This window comes from Tursiops truncatus, chromosome 1 (assembly GCF_011762595.2).
Source record: "Tursiops truncatus isolate mTurTru1 chromosome 1, mTurTru1.mat.Y, whole genome shotgun sequence".
NCBI lineage: Eukaryota > Metazoa > Chordata > Mammalia > Artiodactyla > Delphinidae > Tursiops > Tursiops truncatus.
Window position 1 is genome coordinate 101,374,483 of NC_047034.1, and position 18,602 is coordinate 101,393,084.

The 18,602-nt window shown below is 43.6% G+C and overlaps 1 protein-coding gene across 1 annotated transcript in view; it reads left to right on the top strand.

Moving 5' to 3' along the window:
• The first annotated feature begins 6,185 nt into the window (after positions 1 to 6,185).
• ABCA4 (ATP binding cassette subfamily A member 4) overlaps positions 6,186 to 18,602 on the top strand; it is a 111,253-nt gene continuing 98,836 nt past the window's right edge. Inside the window, exon 1 of the mRNA XM_073810836.1 lies at positions 6,186 to 6,415. The gene's annotated coding sequence lies outside the window, so the exon portion shown is untranslated. The remainder of the gene's footprint in view (positions 6,416 to 18,602) is intronic.

The window sequence follows — 18,602 nt, forward strand, 5'->3', positions numbered from 1 at the left end:
GGCCCTGCTTGGCTCCCCTCCCATCCCAATCCAGGGGCGGGGGGTGGGCAGCATCACTTGCTCACTTTCCCCTTTGCTTTCTCTTCAGCTCATAAAACTCAAGTCCTAGAAATGCCTGTGATGACTTCCAGTTGGTAATAAAAGGGAGATGGAGATAAGGGCAGGAATTTAGGGGAAATTTCTTTCCAGTTCCTCACCTACGTGACATTTGGGTTTCTAGTTGCTGTGCTGCTGGCATTAGGGCTGAGGCCTTTCATGTGGGGAGAAGACAGGGCTTGGGCCACTGGGGTGTGCCTTTATTTAGTGTTGCAGTTTCTGATTAGCTGATGCTTCCCTGATCAGCAGAACTCAGAGCTTAGGAAGGAGCCCAGCTCCTGCACTCCGGAGGCCGGTCTTGTGGACCCAGCTCCCTCCATGCCTCCGTGCCCACCCTGCTTCTTAGCCCGACTGCCTTGTGTGCCTTCCTCCTGATCTCTGTCTCGGTCTCCTTGACCTGTCCATGGGAATTTTCCTCCATGACAGTAGTGCTCTCCCTGTGCTGTCTATAGGGTAGCCACTAGCCACATGCGGCTCGTGGGCACTTGAGATGGGGCTAGTGCAGCTGAGGAACTGAATTTTTAAATGTTATTTAATTTTAATTATTTTAAATTTAAACAGCGACATGGGCTTGCAGCTCTTTAACCGATCATCCTCATTGTACATGGAATTTCGTTCTTTACCATTAGGACTGGATGTCCCTCTGCCTAGTGTCTGAGCACAGCTCCAAAGGGAATAGCATCACTCGTTCTCTCCCCATCGAGGGAGTGATTAGGCAATTAAAGTAATATGGTTCTCTGGTCCATCCCTCATCACACCTCTCACCCCCAGCCCTGGAACCTCCTGAACATTCTTCCAGGCCCAGCTCAAGTGTTGCCTCCTCAGTGAAACAGTTCATAAACCCTCCCTTCTTTGTCCTGCCCCCCCCCCTCCCTAATTGACAAAGAGCTAATGGGTAATGGTTAAGCACAAGCTGTGTGTTCAAATCTCAGCAAGGTCACAAGGTTCACTGCAAGTTAATAAGCAATCTGTTTCCTCATTGCTAAAATGGAGATAATAAAAGTACCTACCATATACGGTGGCTGTGGAGGTTAAAAGAATTAATATCCGTGAAGCAATTAGAATAGTGCATGGCACATAATAAACAATAAATACCAGCTACTTTTACTAGCAATTCTCAACATTCCCTCTTCTGTGCTCTGGTTTCACGACGTTCAGCCTAGCACCTCCTGCTGTTTAAATGCCTGCATTTCCAGCTAGCCTGGAAACTAGCCTAGCTAGTTTTGGGGAGGGCAGAATATTCATCTTATTCTCGCTGTATCCCCAGTAACTCTCCTAGTCCCTGCAGAATGGGAACGCAGTGAATGAGCATTGAATGAATGAGTTACATTTTCATGGTGTCCCAGCTTTCTCCCTTGCCTGTTGTGTCACCTTCTCAAGTCACCTAACCCCTTTTCCATCACTTCCCTCCTCTGGAATATTAGAGGTTTGGACTCCAATGAGCTCAATAATTCCCTCCACCTCAAAATGTTTTAGACTCTGGGAATAGAGTTGGGGTGAGGTTTTGCCTGGAGATGAGAAGTAAGGTATGGACAAAACAGGAAGGCTCTGTTGGAATATGCACCCAGTTACAGGCCCCTGAGATTCACGGAGTCCGCACCCACTCGGCACCAGCTGTGACCTGGGCTTCACTTGTGTGGTCTGGACAGTTTCCATACAGGGGGTAACTGAGACCCACCTGCTCCATTCTCCAGCCCAGAGGGTTGTGTAGAAGGCATGGGACTGTGGAGGCCAGGGAAGTTCATGAAGCTGTTCTATTTATGGTATTTAGGGTTTTGTCCACTACTGGGAGTCCAGGACTCCAGGAGGCCAGTTACTGTGCTGGGTGGACAAGGGTCCTGGCCAGGGTTGAGGCCTCCGTGGCCTCTGAAGGCCATTATGGGGACTGTGCTCCACAGCAGCTTTCGGATGTGGGAGCTCCAGGGGTTAGCATCGTCAGATGAAATACAGGTGCCTGGTTAAATTTGAATTTTAGATAAACAACGAACAGTTTTTCAGCATGAGGATGTCCCATCTGGACTCTGTTTGGGACATACTTGTACCAAAAATTGTTCACTGTTTATCTGAAATTCAAATTTAACTGGGCATGCAGTATTTTTATTTGTTAAATCTGGTGAGACAGGAAGGCAGGGGTGGTCATTCACCGTCACTCCAAATGCGTTCTAGGGGCAGGACAGGAATAAAGATGCAGACATAGAGAATGGACTTGAGGACACGGGGAGGGGGAAGGGTAAGCTGGGACAAAGTGAGAGAGTGGCATGGACATATATACACTACCAAATGTAAAATAGATAGCTAGTGGGAAGCAGCCGCATAGCACAGGGAGATTAGCTCGGTGCTTTGTGTTCACCCTGAGGGGTGGGATAGGGAGGGTGGAGGGAGATGCAAGAGGGAGGAGATATGGCGATATATGTATATGTATAGCTGATTCACTTTGTTATACAGCAGAAACTAACACACCACTGTAAAGCAATTATACTCCAATAAAGATGTTAAAAAAAAAAAAAAAAAAGAAGGGATGGCTTACACTGTAAAGTCTCTCTGCTAAAATGAGGCCTGGGAACATAAGCGTTTTCTATGGCTGCTAAACAAGTTACCACAAACTTAGTGGCTTAAAACAATACAAATTTATTATTTTATGATTCTAGAGGTCAGAATCTAAGTCAGGGAGCCAGCAGTGCTATGCTCCTTACTGAGGGAAGTAGAGGAAAATTCATTTTCTTGCCTTTTCTAGTTTCTAGAGACTGTCCACTTTCCTCGGCTGGTGGCCTCCCTTCATCTTCAAGGCAGACATTGTTTCTTCTGCTTCCCTCTTCCACATTTAAAGGACCCTTGTTATTACATTAGGCTCACCCAGATAATCCAAAATAATCTCCTTATTTTAAAGTCAGCTGATTAGCAACTTCAATTTCATCTGCAAGCTTAATCCCCCTTGCCGTGCCACATAACGTATTCACAGGTTCTGTGGGTTAGGACATGGACATCTTGGCGCGGGCCAGTCTCCCTCTACTACAGGGAGGTTTCCAGTGTTGCCTTTCCTTTCTGCAGTTTGCTCATGGAGTCCCAGACCTAGTGCTGAAGGACATCGCCTGCAGTGAGGCCCTCCTGGAGCGCTTCCTAATCTTCCCCCAGCGCCGTGCGGCGCAGACAGTGCGTGATGCGTTGTGCTCCCTCTCCCAGGGCACCCTACAGTGGATGGAGGACACCCTGTACGCCAACGTGGACTTCTTCAAGCTCTTCCATGTGGTAAGGGAGGTATCCAGCTGCCTGCCCCTTGGGGGGTAATTCCTGGAGGCAGTAGGTCCTGGTGGCAGGCCATTGGGGACTCACAAATTGACAGTCAGGGAAGGCACGAACCTGGTGTTCCAGACATTCCTTGTTCAAGACAAGACAAGACAGGCTCCAAAGGCCCGGGAATCAACTGATAGTATTTCCAGAGCCGTGGCCCAGACAGCTAGGAGTCACCATTAGGATCACCATTAGATATGTGGTGTGGCAGGTCTGGGTCCCCCCAAATGTGGGATAAGCCCTCTTCACCACCTCTGGCAGTGTGGAAAGGAGGAGCTAGGTGATCGTGGAAAAATTGTTAACCTTTCCTGGCCCCATCACTCATCTACAAAACAAATATAATACTTTATAGAGTGGTAGAAAAGATACATTAAAAATATATGCAAAGCATTTAATAAATTTCAGTAAATGAGAGCTTCACATTCCCTTCTCTGGGTCTGCTCTTGACCCCAAAGTTTACTGTTTCTGGATTAAAAAAACAAACAAAAAAAAAAACCAAGAGAAAATGTCATAGAAATTTTCCAGAAATTTGGAAAGCCTGATCTAGCTCAACGCTGTGTTCAGAACTGCATCCCAGACAGACTTCTTGGGATCCAGTCATATCTTCTCTTTTGCTAGAAGGGTAAGATGAGAGGGAATTATATAAAGGAGGCATCGAGCATTGGCTCTCGTACTTCAGAGTGTAGGAAAATCATCAAGGAAGCCGGTAAAAGATGCACGTTCCGCATTCCCACCCCCAGAGACTGATTCAGGAGACCTGGGCTGGGCCACAATCTGCCCTGTATCCTTAGGTGATTCTGATGGAGGTCATCGGAGGCCACGCTTTAAGAAACACTCAAAATTAGAATTAGAATTTTCGAGCATTGAATTGTGTTTTCTCTTTTGCCTACGTTTTAATTTCTGGAACTATGTTTCGGAGAGTGTCAATCACTGAGAACATGGCAGAGGAATTTGTGTTTTGTCTTTTTACATTTGCTCTCTCAAGTCCCAGAAAACTTGCTCTAGCCTTGTCTTCAAAAGCAAGGTGAAGGCTTTTAAAAACAAAACAAAATAAAACAGGACCCCACTGTTTCTGGCAGGGTTCACACTTCATCCCTTTCAGTGTGACTTTTCCTTGGAATGTTACTCCATAATTTCCCCAGCTCATCAGGGGGCCTCCAGAATGGGGTTAGAGGGGTCAGGTCTATGGATGCCACCAGCCCTGAGAGCCAAGGGCCCCAGAGAAGGTCTCTGCAGGGAGATTAAAAAGCCATGCAGTTCAAACTTCTCTGTCCGAAGTTCCATGAGGAACCCGATTTTAGACACACTTCTTAGCTTGTTTTCAGAATCAGACAGGAGAGTGAGTAGGTGATAAAAATCCTTATTCTGAGCTGCTGAACACCCCCAGCACAGTGGGAGCCCAGTGCCTGCGTTTGCAGAGCTGTGGGAGCTTCCCTGGGTGCCTGGGATAGTGCAATCCTCTGGTCACTAGAAAACGGGCAGCGTCATGCATCTGTTTTTGCAGCACTTTGGCCACTGGTATAGTACATGTACCTTTGGGGCGTGAGGACAGCCTGGATAATAGCAGGAGAAAGGGGGAACCTGGGCAAAACTTTTCATTAGGGTCTGAACCCATAACTCAGGCTACTGGCTTCACGATGTTTATTTATCAGATAGGAAAGACTAGACTGTCTTTCCTGCTGTCCTTACATACTGCTCTGGCAAGTGTTAGAGTTCAGAAACCAGAGGAGAATTTTGGCCGGTCACCCTCACCAACCCAAGATGGACCCTAGGTACTCGCCCGTGTCCATGCACTCAAACCTGAATTGGGCCAGGCACTGTGCTGAGGCCAAGGGCCCAAACATGGCTTTCATGCCCTCACTAAATTCCCAGTTACCCTGAGACAGACAAACAGGCCATGTCACAGCACTGAGGCTTAGGACATTTGGCCCCTAGAGCAGTGGTACCCAGGCCTGGTTGCACACCGAGTCACCTGGGGAGCTTTTAAAAATTACAAGTGCCCCCCCACCTTCATCCCATAGATTCTGATTAGTTGCCTTTAGCATTTTTAAAAGCTTCCCAGATCATTCTAATGTCCAGCCACGGTTGAGAATCACTGACCTACAACATAGGAGTTTGATTTACAGTCTCAATTTCTGTAGACCAAGCCCAATAATAATAGTAGTACCCAAACGCGCCTAAGGCTTCGAAGTACTTTGATTTGATCACCCCTAAGACCAGGATGCTATGCAGATGCATCCTCCCTGCCGTCCTTTTAATGAAGCCGGTGAGTGACCCCAGAGACTGCCAAGAGGAGCAAGTTCAGGCAGGAGACAGGCTTACCCAGGAGATAGTGTTGCCCCTACCTACCATCTTTTTGTTCCTGCTTGTCTCTGTGTGGGAAGACCTAACCAAGACAGGACACATCGGCCCCAAGCAAAGAGGACAAACACCCTATGTGGTACCCTTGAAATGTGCTTTTCCAGCTGACAAATGTACTGAGTGGCTAAACATTTGTTTTTAATTACTAAAAAGGAAACCTAAAAGGAATTGCAGGCAGTAAGATGGGATTTTTCCTCCTGTACTCATCCTATTGTGTTTTTAGTAAAATAGCCCTGAGGCAGACACAGAAAGGCTCAGGGCAGAGCCTCCCCGACCTTCTCAGAGGGGCATGGGCCAGGCGGGAGGCAGGGGCAGGGGCCTCTCTGGGACGAGTCTGTTGTTGCAGCTGGTTGGCGAGCAGCCATGCTTAGGTCCAGCGCTGGGAATGCTGTGCCTTCCGTTCTCCTGGGCTGTTTCTCACGCACACGTACACCAGCGTATAAATAAGGTTTTAGTAAATGCCAAGTTGGTGCTCACTAACAAATAGAGAGGGGCCATCTCAGCAAACCACCACACGGCTCCTGCCTCTGTCGTGTCAGGACCTGGGCGTGTGGGTGGAAGTGTAACCTCCAAACCAGACCGTGGAGCCAAGAGACTCAGAGAGGGGTGTTGGGGACTCAGCACCAACTGGGGCCAGCTGTGTTTTTCCTCAGCCCCTTGGAGATCAGAAGTGAGTGTTGTCATCCTCAAATAATCCAAATGCAGTACCCTCGCCTTACTCCACCCCACCCATCCCCATATGTGTCCTTGCGCCTGCGTGCCTGCACACGCACACGCACACGCACACACACGGGATGGCCAGTGACCTAGGTGGGCTGGGACGAAAACAGCAGCCAGCTGGCTGGATTTTCTCCGCGGAGGTTTAGCCCCTCTTGGTTTCATCTGGGTTGAGACAGTTTGAAAGAGCTTGTCTTCACCTGTGACCTTTTTGGGCTTCACGCCCCCAGCTTGAAACCCCACAGCTCAGACCTGGGTCCAAGGTACGGTGGCTGCCAACACTACCTGAAACGTTTCACACCTCATAAAAAATGGTGTGTCAGTTTCGGGTGAGGGGTTGGGCCATTTCCCATCTGATTTGGCCCAAGGCGTGCGTGGCCCTCCCCCTCCTCCCCCTTCTCCCCCTCCTCCCCCTTCTCCCCCTCCTCCCCCTCCTCCCCCTCCTCCCTCTGCGATCCTTCCTGTTTTCTCTCCGACTCTGGTGCACAGCTTTGAAATCTTGCTGAGAAGCGAATCTGTCCCTTCGGCTCTGCATGTTTATTTGTGGAAGTTCGGCGGGGAACTGAGGAGGTGCCAAGACCTGCCACATTGCTGGGAAATCTGCGTTCCCTCCCTTCCCCCTTCTCAATGGATGTTGATGGAGGAAATTTGGCCTCCCCGGCATTTTGGCCCATGGTTTTCCCCTTTGCAGTTGCTTCCAGTGTGACATGATTCAGCTTTCTTTCCTTTCCCTCAACTCCTACTCAGTCAAGGTTTTTCCTTTGCTGACTTCATTCTCCCGTGTCTTTGTGACTGTGGGGTGGCTGAACATTGAGTTCCGCAGAAGAAAGGCCAGTCTTAGGGGTGCTTGCTACATGCTCTTTTCAACGTCCTGCTTTGTTCTTGGCTCTGCTCCCTAAATTCCTGAATCATTGGGAATAAATGTGGGTGGAGTGCCCCTGCCCAGTGCGAGCTGGCCATGGTTTCTGCTCTCTTGGATCATTCGTTGCAGTTTGTTAAATTTCAACTATGCGTTTCAGTTTTCAGGTGATATTGCTGTGTCAAAATTCTCTGGAAAGGCGCCGTGTCTCCAGGGTTTTACCATGAGGTCCCATTAATGACTTAATTTCATGATCTCTGTCCCTTCCGATTTCTGAATCTTTGGACTGTCAACTTTCTCCCACTTCTGTGTGGGGGGTTTAGGGAGGGAAGAGGAGGAGTGGTATCCAGTGCCAGCAGTGTGGAGGGAGGTGCAGCAGGGCTGCTGAGCGAAAGCAAAACCAAGTCAGCAGATAGGATTTTTTTGTTTTTTGAAAATTATTAAGCCACAGCAAGTATAGTTAATTTACAGCATTAGTATTTGTTATTCCTACATCTACAAAATTATGTGTCTATTAAATTTCAAAATTTTGGTGAACTGATTTTGATAAGGAAGAAATAAAAAGGAAATAGAAGAGAGGAACATTAATTACATTAAATATATATTAGGCCCATGGGCTTGACTGCCATTGGCCTGCCTCAGTTTCTTTTAGACTCCAGGCATGAATAGGCTAGGGCTTATTTTCATGCCAGATCAGATGCTGTTTTATGAATTTAAAAAGAAAATAAGACTGAGAGGTCAAAACTAAAGTCGCTTGGAACACAAACAGGCCCCTACAAAGACTGCTTCTAGGATGATGGGTCCTGGGGTTCTGACCTTTATTCAGTAGCTGTAGACTGAGCACCAACATGTGAGGCATCCGGTTTTCTCCAAGGTAAACTGGTTTAAAGAAGGATTTTGGCCTCTGACATTTCTTATCTCTCCAGAACAGTAGTTCTTAATCTTTTTATGGATTAGAACTGCCTTTGAGAACCTGACAACAGCTCTAAACCTTTTCCCTAGAGAAATGTAAGTTCACACAGACACACAGAGGGTGGGGCTCTTGGAGCCTCTGAAGTCAGACCCCAAGTTAAGAGCTTTTGCGTTAAAATTTCTTTCCTACTTACCATTAACATATGTCCTTTCCTAAAGTCTCTCAATATAGCCACAGATTCTTCCTTAACTCTCCTTATGAAATAATCAGCTTCTCCCCTGAGCACAGGACCCAGTAGTGAGAGGACCAGAGGGTGGGCAGCCAGCTGGGGCCCACAGAGATCTCCTGGTGGTCAGGGACTGGGTCCTGGATCTGCACTGGCTCCTTTCTTGCTGTCATTTAAAAGGAACTCAGTCGCTCCATCTGTAAAATTGAGATAGCAAAACCTATTCCATGTATCTCATGGGATCCAGTGGTGAAATTCACATTAGAGAAGAGTTGGAAAAGTGCTTTGAAACAGAAAGCATTTTTACTCTTACAAAAACTAGAATGCAGCTGCTTTGTGGAAGGCCCCACTGTGCCCCGCCCCCATTGCTCCACTCCTAGAAGCATCCTCCTCAAACACTTACGTGGGACATTCTCCTTCCTCCGACCCTCAGACTAGTAAGAGGTCTATCTCATGGGGTCGTCTTTTGACTTCCCATAGATTCCAAAACCAATTTTGCTTTCATCAACCACAAATACCAAGACTGAAGTCACCTCAGAGAGAAAAAGGCCCAGTTTCTGTTGAGCCAAAAAAAGTCCCATAACTTGTCTGTTCAAGAGCCCACCCTCTCGTTCAGACTCTCTGCCCCCTCCAGTCCTGGGAAACAGCATGTCTCTGTGACCTCTCCCGGTAGAGACAGTTTGGCATTTCCCCCCTGCTCTGAGTGATTTAGTCTGAATTCTCCACTCATGACGCATTTCCTGGTACTCAGGGTGTCCCCTCCTGGTTGCCCCCTCACCACTGAAGCTGGCTTCCTCTCTTTTCATCTGATTTTTCACAACTGTCAGGTTGCAGCAAACATGCTTCAAATCTACATTCCTCCAGTTGCCTAGCAACAACTTCCCTACCGGATAAATCTGGATTTCCTGTAGCGGCCCACAATTAAACACAGTGGGCCCCTCACTGTCTGTCCACCGTTTCATCTGTTCTTCACCTCTGTCTGGGTGCTTCAAAGGCAGCAGCTCATCCCTTACTCCAGAGCCTTCCACCAGCTCCCAGAGGCCGCATTATCCCTATAAAGACACTTTTAACCCAAGGCTACCTATTTACCCTTGTGTTAGAGAGACCCTCAACTTAGAAATCAATACTGTTTTCCAGATGGCCTTCTTTGAATCAGAGAAAGTAAAACAAAAATTTCAACTCATAAAACATTCCTTTTGTGTGCTGGCAGAGTGACATCTGTTTGATTAACCCATTGGATCCAAAGCAACAGCAAGAATTGCTCAAATAAGACTTTTTTAGTAGCTAATATGCCTTATTCTGCCTTAAGAAAAAATACTACACAGTCCCAAAGGACAGACATGTATCTTGTCCCTTGGGAACCCAGAGACCACCTCATGTAGCCAGAATCTTCTTGGCTACTGGCTAGGACCTTGTATCCATTTCTTAAGTACTGGATCAAGGCCCAGGGACCCCTCAAATCAACCAAAGCCGATGGGAGATGATAGAGACATACCTTTTCAAGAGCCCTATTTGTATATCCAACCTTCCTTCCTTACAAGGTCTAATCAGACCTTGAACTTGGGTTGGCAGTGCTGAGGCCAGTCGTGACATGGAAGGGTTACCTGTTGTTTGGGAAATTAAGAGAATTTATTTGGCATAGGAAGCAGTGGTGTGTGTGTGTGTGTGTGTGTGTGTGTGTGTGTGTGTGCGTGCGCGCACGCGTGTGTGTGAGTGATGATATTTGCCATTTTGGTCTGTGACCTTTTTTCCAGAAATGGTTTCACATTTCCATTCAAATAAATTTATAGTCCCTTCCGGTTCTTTTGGCAGGAATAGTCCATGTGAATTTGAATAGATAACAGAAGAGGGAGCCCTGGGAAATTTATTTTATAATTTATGGCAACATCAGTCAGACAATTGGTGACCAGATACGTATGAAGTGTCCCCTGGGGGGACGGGCACTGTTCTGAGATGTAGTTGGTATCTAAAATGAAAGTGTGAGTATAAGACCTTCATTATTTACCATCTCCACTGGAAAGAGCTAGGAAAGGCATTGCAGCTATGGTACCTGGCACTCAGCTGGAACTCAGTAAATATTTGTATAATGAATATTATTAAATTATTAACAATACCAAAAAAGAAAATGGTAACCAGACACACAAATGCATCTCAAGCAGTTGTTCCTCCTGTTCCCTCTTCCCCAAATTTCTGGTTTTGTTCTGGTCTGGCTGTCTCTCCAGTCTCTCTTGCCATCTCTCCTTACATTCCTCCCTCCACCTGGAATTCCTGGTCCTCCCGTTCTGTCCATAATTACTGCCCTCATCCTCATGATCATCACCTTCTCTTCTTTCAAACATTAGCCAAGTGTCACCTTCCCCGTCCCCAGGTGGAACTGACCACCCCCTTCCCGTAAGTCACCATCATACCTTGTAAAAACATCTCTCATGAAATGTAAAATCACAATAGACTCCGCCTCTTTTCCACTAGAGTATATTTATTTTCTCATTAATTAATACAACACATATTTATGGAGCATTTACTGTGTACCATACCCTGAAGATACAAAAACAAAATAAAGCATATTCTTATGCTTAATGAGTTTACAGTGTAGTAGAAAGACAAATATCTTAAAAAATAATAGCAAACGAATATAAAAGTGATAAATAAATGCACTGAAGATTATAGGAGCAGCTAGGAGGGGCATCTACCCCATGGAGAAGGAGGGCAGGAAGAGCATGACGGTGGGGGAAAGAAGGCTTTCTGGAGAGGGTGAGGTGATTTCACATGAGTTGACTATGGCCAGTAGGGGTAGGGTGAGGATGGGGTGGAATAGGGGAGGTTGGCTGTCTTATCTATTAGGCCCTAAAATGATAGGCATAGTATCTAACGGAAAAAGGGTTTGCAGAGGCCTACAAAAATGTTTAAGAATTGAAAATTAAAAATTATGGCTCTGAAATACAAAGAAAAAGCTTTAGAATTAAAATTAATAAACATTAAATTGAATGTTTAAGAAACATAATATTATTCAACTTTCTGGTTAAATTTAATATTCATGAAATTTTAAATTAAAAAAGCTGTTTTATAGTTCAGGTTTTCTCCCTTTACAAACATTCCTAAGTATTTGCAATGATTGCTGAGAAATTGTACCAGATCATTCATTTAACGAGTTAGTCAAGGTCAAATAATTTCAAAAGCAAATTAAGAACCTTAAAAAATTATCTATCTATCTATCTATCTACCTATCTATATCAATATATAGATATAGGTACATATAGCTATAGATAGAGACACAGGTGCTTTTAATGTGTTGAATTTGAGGCAGGATGGAATTTTAAGGACAGAGTGTGCCTAGAGCCTATGGAGATGAAGGAGAGGGGATGGAAAGAAGATGTCCACTTAGGCAAAACATAGGCATGGATAATCTCCAGCCCACAGTCAAGTGAGGAAAACAGACAACAAACTCACAAAGAAGAGAAAGTAATTAAAAGGGATAGGAGCTGTGACTGATTGATTGCAGTCCAATCTCTCTGGACACATGAGTGTGACAGTTGCTTATTTTCTGTGCCTCTGGGTTTCTAGTCCCTCTAGGAACCTCCCATTGTCTAGGACCCTGGTTGTTTTTCTCTGCACAGCTTCTTTAGACTCCATTCTTTGATTCCAGCTTCTTCCTAAGGCGGTCTTTCAGATATCTTTTTGCTCCCCTCTCTGCAATCTGAAGGCTCATCCTGCTCCAAACTCAGACCCAACACCAGCTCCTAAATCACCAGGCTGGGGATTTTGACAATGGGATGGGAATGGGGAAGCATCAGTGATGACTCTCAGGCTTCCAGCTCTGGTGAGTGGGCAGGAGGCAGTGCCACCAATTGAGGAAGGGCGTCCAGGAACAGAAGCTGGTTTGGGAGAAGACGATGTGATCAGTTTAGGACAAGTTGGAGTTGTGCAAATGTCCAACAGACAATTGAGGGATGGAGATGCAGATTTAGAAGTCATCAACAAAAAGGTAGCAGATTAAATGAGAGAGGGAATGAAAAAACCCAGAGAGAGTGTACAGAATGAGAAGAGCGAGGGTGTGGAGGTCGAGAATCTCAGCATATAAGGGGAAAGTAGAGGCTGAAGAGCTTGTGGGCTAGGCAGGGGGGGAACAGAGAAAACCAGGTGAGATGAGTGTCATGAAGGTAAAGAACATGACCAAAAGTGTCAAGAGCAGAGAGATCTGAAAAGACAAGAACCAAAAGCATCCATTAGACTTTAAAACTGGGAATTCTAGTGAAAGCACCTTGGTAGGATGATGCAGGTGGAAGACTGGGAAGTGTTGGTGAGGAAATGAATCACTGAACGTGAACTGTTCTTTCAAGAAATGTGGGAATAAGGGGTGGAGGAGGGAAGACCCTCCCGCAAGTAAGAGAGAATTCTTCCTGCCTTACTGACTTTGATATGTGACATTGATGTTTTTTTCTGCCTTTGGACTCAAACTGAAATACCAACTCTTTGTGTGTCTTCAGCCTGCCAACTCACCCTGCAGATCTTGGGATATGCCAGCTTCCATAACTGCATGAGCCAATTTCTTATAATAAACCTCTTCCTATTTATATACATCCTATTGGATCTGTTTCTCTGGGGAACCCTAACTAATACACTGCCCTTAATGAGCATACCATTTCATGGAGTATCAGGCATAGAAACACTTATAGTCAATCTGCTTCTTGCTATAATGTAAGTATTCATTCATTCATCATATTCAATATGTGCCTGAATATCTACTATGTGCCTAGCACACAGACACAGTTCCTGTCTATATGGAGCTTAGAATCTAATAAGAGAGACAGATAACACATAAACAGTAGAATAATTACCAGTGGTGCAGAGCACAAGGAAGGAAGTAAAGAGGACACCTAAAAAGAACATAACAGGGCAAGGGCAAGCAAAGAAGCATAGAAAAAGAAGTATCATCTAACTCTACCATGGGGACGCTGTCTTTCACATAGATAGTGGTATCAGGAATGAGACTTGAAGGATGAAGAAAACTTTACCAGGCAGAGAAGGCGGGGAGGGGGAACAATGTGCAGAGCCAGGAGGCATGAGAAAGGGACCAACACTTTAGGGAATGTAGAACGAAGTCTGGATGCTGGAAGAGAAGCAAGAGAGAAGGCTAGAGAGGGAGCCAAGCACCAGCTCACAAGAGTCCAGGTGTGTCCAGCATGGGTATTGACCTTCTTTTCTGGAGGCAGCAGGGAGCCATGGAGGATCTTTGTGCAGGAGAAGTGACATGATTGGATTGGCCTGTTGGGTAACTCAGGCTATAGTGTGGAGGGTACATTGGAAGGAGGGAGACTAGGGGCAAGGGGACAGGAAGAAGGCTGTTCTGATAAAATGTTCTGAGACAGAAGCAAGGAGAGCCTGAGCAAAGGCAGTCTAGTGAGGAAGGAAAAAACAGAGGAGAGAATATTGACTGATTCGTTCATTCGTTCATTTATTTATGCATGAAAAAAAAATTTTTGAAAATTTTGTTATAGAAATAACTATAAAAGTAGAGAGAAAAATATAATGACCCCCTTGTACCCATCACCCAGGTTCAACTATTATGAACATTTGGCTATTCCTGTTTCTTCTGTTCCTTTTATTCCCTGAAGTCTTTTTTTTTTTTAACATCTTTATTGGGGTATAATTACTTTACAACGGTGTGTTAGTTTATGCTTTATAACAAAGTGAATCAGTTATACATATACATATGTTCCCATATCTCTACCCTCTTGCATCTCCCTCCCTCCCACCCTCCCTATCCCACCCCTCCAGGCGGTCAAAAAGCACTGAGCCGATATCACTGTCCCATGCGGCTGCTTCCCACTAGCTATCTACCTTACGTTTGTTAGTGTATATATGTCCATGCCTCTCTCTCGCCCTGTCACAGCTCACCCTTCCCCCTCCCCATATCCTCAAGTCCGTTCTCCAGTAGTTCTGTGTCTTTATTCCTGTCTTACCCCTAGGTTCTTCATGACATTTTATTTCTTAAATTCCATATATATGTGTTAGCATACGGTATTTGTCTTCCTCTTTCTGACTGACTTCACTCTGTATGAGAGACTCTAGGTCCATCCACCTCACTACAAATAACTCAATTTCGTTCCTTTTTATGGCTGAGTAATATTCCATTGTATCTATGTGCCACATCTTCTTTATCCATTCATCCGATGATGGGCACTTAGGTTGTTTCCATCTCCTGGCTATTGTAAATAGAGCTGCAATGAACATTTTGGTACATGACTCTTTTTGAATTTTGGTTTTCTCAGGGTATATGCCCAGTAGTAGGATTGCTGGGTCATATAGTAGTTCTATTTGTAGTTTCTTAAGGAACCTCCATACTGTTCTCCATAGTGGCTGAAGCAATTCACATTTCCACCAGCAGTGCAAGAGTGTTCCCTTTTCTCCACACCCTCTCCAGCACTTATTGGTTCTAGGTTTTTTGATGATGGCCATTCTGACCGGTGTGAGATGATATCTCATTGTAGTTTTGATTTGCATTTCTCTAATGATTAATGATGTTGAGCATTCTTTCATGTGTTTGTTGGCAGTCTGTATATCTTCTTTGGAGAAATGTCTATTTAGGTCTTCTGCCTATTTTTGGATTGGGTTGTTTGTTTTTTTTGTTTTTGAGCTGCATGAGATGCTTGTAAATTTTGGAGATGAATCCTTTGTCAGTTGCTTCATTTGCAAATATTATCTCCCATTCTGAGGGTTGTCTTTTGGTCTTGTTTATGGTTTCCTTTGCTGTGCAAAAGCTTTGAAGTTTCATTAGGTCCCATTTGTTTATTTTTGTTTTTATTTCCATTTCTCTAGGAGGTGGGTCAAAAAGGATTTTGCTGTGATTTATGTCATAGAGTGTTCTGCCTATGTTTTCCTCTAAGAGTTTGATAGTTTTTGGCCTTACATTTAGGTCTTTAATCCATTTTGAGCTTATTTTTGTGTATGGTGTTAGGGAGTGATCTAATCTCATACTTTTACATACACCTGTCCAGTTTTCCCAGCACCACTTATTGAAGAGGCTGTCCTTTCTCCACTGTACATTCCTGCCACCTTTATCAAAGATAAGGTGTCCATATGTGCATGGGTTTATCTCTGGGTTTTCTATCCTGTTCCATTGATCTATCTTTCTGTTTTTGTGCCAGTACCATACTGTCTTGATTACTGTAGCTTTGTAGTATAGTCTGAAGTCAGGGAGCCTGATTCCTCCAGCTCCATTTTTCGTTCTCAAGATTGCTTTGGCTATTCGGAGTCTTTTGTGTTTCCATACAAATTGTGAAATTTTTTGTTCTAGTTCTGTGAAAAATGCCAGTGGTAGTTTGATAGGGATTGCATTGAATCTATAGATTGCTTTGGGTACTAGAGTCATTTTCACAATATTGATTCTTCCAATCCACGAACATGGTATCTCTCCATCTACTTGTATCATCTTTAATTTCTTTCATCAGTGTCTTATAATTTTCTGCATACAGGTCTTTTGTCTCTTTAGGTAGGTTTATTCCTAGATATTTTATTCTTTTTGTTGCAGTGGTGAATGGGAGAGGTTTCTTGATTTCACTTTCAGATTTTTCATCATTAGTGTATAGGAATGCCAGAGATTTCTGTGCATTAATTTTGTATCCTGCTACTTTACCAGATTCGTTGATTAGCTCTAGTAGTTTTCTGGTAGCATCTTTAGGATTCTCTATGTATAATATCATGTCATCTGCAAACAGTGACAATTTTACTTCTTCTTTTCCGATTTGGATTCCTTTTATTTCCTTTTCTTCTCTGATTGCTGTGGCTAAAACTTCCAAAACTGTGTTGAATAAGAGTGGTGAGAGTGGGCAACCTTGACTTGTTCCTGATCTTAGTGGAAATGCTTTCAGTTTTTCACCATTGAGGACGATGTTGGCTGTGGGCTTGTCATATATGGCCTTTATTATGTTGAGGAAAGTTCCCTCTATGCCTACTTTCTGCAGGGTTTTTATCATAAATGGGTGTTGAATTTTGTCAAAAGCTTTCTCTGCATCTATTGAGATGATCATATGGTTTTTCTCCTTCAATTTGTTAATATGGTGTATCATGTTGATTGATTTGCATATATTGAAGAATCCTTGCATTCCTGGAATAACGCCCACTTGATCATGGTGAATGATCCGTTTAATGTGCTGTTGGATTCTGTTTGCTAGTATTTTGTTGAGGATTTTTGCATCTACGTTCATCAGTGATATTGGCCTGTAGTTTTCTTTCTTTGTGACATCCTTGTCTGGTTTTGGTATCAAGGTGATGGTGGCCTCGTAGAAGGAATTTGGGAGTGTTCCTCCCTCTCCTATATTTTGGAAGAGTTTGAGAAGGATAGGTGTTAGCTCTTCTCTAAATGTTTGATAGAATTCTCCTGTGAAGCCATCTGGTCCTGGGCATTTGTTTATTGGAAGATTTTTAATCACAGTTTCAATTTCAGTGCTTGTGATTGGTCTGTTCATATTTTCTATTTCTTCCTGATTCAGTCTCAGCCGGTTGTGCATTTCTAAGAATGTGTCCATTTCTTCCAGGTTGTCCATTTTATTGGCATAGAGTTGCTTGTAGTAATCTCTCATGATCTTATGTATTTCTGCAGTGTCAGTTGTTACTTCTCCTTTTTCATTTCTAATTCTATTGATTTGAGTCTTCTCCCTTTTTTTCTTGATGAGTCTGGCTAATGGTTTATCAATTTTGTTTATCTTCTCAAAGAACCAGCTTTTAGTTTTATTGATCTTTACTATTGTTTCCTTCATTTCTTTTTCATTTGTTTCTGATCTGATCTTTATGATTTCTTTCCTTCTGCTACCTTTGGGGTATTTTTGTTCTTCTTTTTCTAATTGCTTGAGGTGCAAGGTTAGGTTGTTTATTCGAGATGTTTCCTGCTTCTTAAGGTGGGCTTGTATTGCTATAAACTTCCCCCTTAGAACTGCTTTTGCTGCATCCCATAGGTTTTGGGTCGTTGTGTCTCCATTGTCATTTGTTTCTAGGTATTTTTTTATTTCCTCTTTGATTTCTTCAGTGATCACTTCATTATTAAGTAGTGTATTGTTTAGCCTCCATGTGTTTGTATTTTTTACAGATCTTTTCCTGTAATTGATATCTAGTCTCATGGCGTTGTGGTCGGAAAAGATACTTGATACAATTTCAATTTTCTTATATTTACCAATGCTTGATTTGTGACCCAAGATATGATCTATCCTGGAGAACATTCCAAGAGCACTTGAGAAAAATGTGTATTCTGTTGTTTTTGGATGGAGTGTCCTATAAATATCCATTAAGTCCATCTTTTTAAATGTATCATTTAAAGTTTGTGTTTCCTTATTTATTTTCATTTTGGAATATGTGTCCACTGGTGAAAGTGGGGTGTTAAAGTCCCCAGCTATGAATGTGTTACTGTCGATTTCCCCTTTTATGGTTGTTAGTATTTGCCTTATGTATTGAGGTGCTCCTATGTTGGGTGCATAAATATTTACAATTTTTATATCTGCTTCTTGGATTGATCCCTTGATCATTATGTAGTATCCTTCTTTGTCCCTTCTAATAGTCTTTATTTTAAAGTCTATTTTGTCTGATATGAGAATTACTACTCCAGCTTTCTTCTGGTTTCCACTTGCATGAAATATCTTTTTCCATCCCCTTACTTTCAGTCTGTATGTGTCTCTAGGTCTGAAGTGGGTCTCTTGTAGACAGCATATATAAGGGTCTTGTTTTTGTATCCATTCAGCCAATCTGTGTCTTTTGGTGGGAGCATTTAGTCCATTTACATTTAAGGTAATTATCGATATGTATATTCCTATTCCCATTTTCTAAATTGTTTTGGGTTTCTTATTATAGGTCTTTTCCTTCTTTTGTGTTTCTTGTCTAGAGAAGTTCCTTTAGCATTTGTTGTAAAGCTGGTTTGGTGGTGCTGAACTCTCTCAGCTTTTGCTTGTCTGTAAACGTTTTAATTTCTCCATCAAATCTGAATGAGCTCCTTGCTGGGTAGAGTAATCTTGGTTGCAGGTTTTCTTCCTTCATCACTTTCAGTATGTCCTGCCAGTCCCTTCTGGCTTGCAGGGTTTCTGCTGAGAGATCAGCTGTTAACCTTATGGAGATTCCCTTGTGTGTTATTTGTTGTTTTTCCCTTGCTGCTTTTAATA